Source organism: Sinocyclocheilus grahami, unplaced genomic scaffold (assembly GCF_001515645.1).
Source record: "Sinocyclocheilus grahami isolate Dianchi unplaced genomic scaffold, SAMN03320097.WGS_v1.1 scaffold613.1, whole genome shotgun sequence".
Taxonomy (NCBI): Eukaryota; Metazoa; Chordata; class Actinopteri; order Cypriniformes; family Cyprinidae; genus Sinocyclocheilus; species Sinocyclocheilus grahami.
The window spans coordinates 540,307-542,806 of NW_015505792.1; positions in this window are offsets into that span (position 1 = coordinate 540,307).

Sequence of the window (2,500 nt, forward strand, 5' to 3'; positions counted from 1 at the left end):
GTGAGTGTGAGTGTGAGTGTGTGTGTGTGTGAGTGAGTGTGAGTGTGAGTGTGAGTGTGAGTGTGAGTGTGAGTGTGAGTGTGAGTGTGAGTGTGAGTGTGAGTGTGAGTGTGAGTGTGAGTGTGAGTGTGAGTGTGAGTGTGAGTGTGAGTGTGAGTGTGAGTGTGAGTGTGAGTGTGAGTGTGAGTGTGAGTGTGAGTGTGAGTGTGAGTGTGAGTGTGAGTGTGAGTGTGAGTGTGAGTGTGAGTGTGAGTGTGTGTGTGTGTGTGTGTGTGAGTGTGAGTGTGTGTGTGTGTGTGTGTGTGTGTTGGACAGGAAACGCTGGCATTCTTTCCCTGCATGTTGCACTTTCCTGAAAGCAGCCAATGAAAGCAGGTCTGGTCACAGACTCCGCCCACATACACATTGTTGTCATTGAGTTTTAATAGATTTTAAAGAAAAACCAGCAATAAGAGTCAGAGGAGCTGATCAATACATGAGTGTCGACTGCAGAATGAATCTCATATTTATTATGAATGTAAATGCAGATTAGCGGAGCATATAAAGGCACTCCAGTGGAGAGAATAGTTCTGTGTTTGGTTTAATAAAGATCTGTTGACTGAACGCACAGCGCCTCAGAGTCTGTCTGATGGAGATCCTGAGATGTTTATAATGTGTGTGTTTTAATCTGATCATTGATTTCAAACAAGCTCCGCCCTCAGCTTCTTCACCATGGCAACCATGGCATCATTCATTGTGTGAGAGAATCGTTTAGCTTGAATCAAATCAAAAGTGACTCTTCACGATTCTTTGTTCACTATTCAATCTAAAGGAGAGAAAGACTCATCAGTCAAATTCTGTTTCACTTTAATCACGTTTTTGATTTATTGTTGTTTATGTTGTTTTGGACACGACCATTATTGCAATATGTGGTTTTTTAAAACGTGTCACGTAAATATGTTATATTATAGCAAGGCAAGTTTATTTATATAGCACATTTCATACACAATGGTAATTCAAAGTGCTTTACATAAAAGAAAGTAAAATAACCATTAAAAAAAAAACAATAAAATGATTTAAAAATTGATTTAAAGCAGCACTATGTAACGTTTGGCACTCAAGCGGTTAATAAACAGACCTGCACACATCCCGCGGAAGAACATTCCGACCGGAACTACTTCTCTAAGTTTATGTCTCTGGCGATTCACGCAGGTGTGTGTTCCTCCGCAGCGGTGACCAGCCTACAATAGTCCGAATATAAGTACTTATTATAAGTGCACCGTAGTGATTCGGAATAAGACAAAAACGCAGTTTGGAAGATGAATTCATGATGTACTCGCTCATTATCTGAACACAGAAAAAGTTACATAGTGCTGCTTTAAAATGAATAGAAAAATAGAAACTGATTATACATAAAATACAGTGCAATTATGATCATCACTATGGTATTACCGTATGAAAACAATATTAAACAGCAGTAACTTCCATAGCAAGAATCAAATAGCCTACAGTGTTAATAAAAAAGATCAGTATGACTGATATTAGCTTGTTTCCGCCACGTCATATAATAGCTAATAATTATAATAACAATAAAGGTAATATTATATTACAGTCCGCACTTTTTCTCGCAATTCTGAGTTTCTATCGTCCAATTCTATTTTTCCGGACAGAATTCTGAGTTTAGGCTATTGCAATTCTACGGAAGCCCGTAATTTGATGCAAAGGTGATATAATACAAAGAATAGTGTTATAAATGTACATACATTTAAAAAAATACAAATATGGAAAACTTTCGAGGATCTACGATGCTGATGACCATTAAACGAGTGAAAAGCAGCAATTTTGTTGCTAAATGTAGCAGCTTTTCACACCACCCTAGCAACTTTTTCTTCCAAAAGCACCTGGCAACAAATGTAGCTATTTTTCAAATGTATTTGGCAATTTTTTAGCAACTTTTGATAAGTGACTCAATTACACTCAATCACTAAATTACACAAAATGAGGAAACTAAAGATGCCACGTGAATTAAGTTAGCTGCTGTTTGCAATTGTTCAATTGAATGAATAATTGTTAATTTATGATACACCTTAGCTTGTACCTGTGATTGTTGATCAGTTAGTACACTGTAAGCAAAATATTGAGAAAAATGGAAACGGTACTAGTAATTTTTCAGGACATTAATGTGTTATCTATTATCTGTTGTAACCCTGCAACCCGAAAACAGCAAATACAACGGGGTGTATGCAGGTAAAAACCCTTAACAGTAGATTGTGCCCTATTCTTACAGACTCTTCTTAGAGTGTAGCATACTGACTAACTACTAATACACTGCTTAAAACTATAACTGTTCAGAATGTGTAGTTTTATTTGTTTATTAGCTAATAAAATAAATAAATAATTGTAATGGTTTAAAAAATGTGTAAGTGTTCAATAATTCAATGTTGTATTTAAAAATACAGTCATTTATATTTTGAAATTATATAATGTATTTATATTATTTTATGAACAAATCTAAATAACA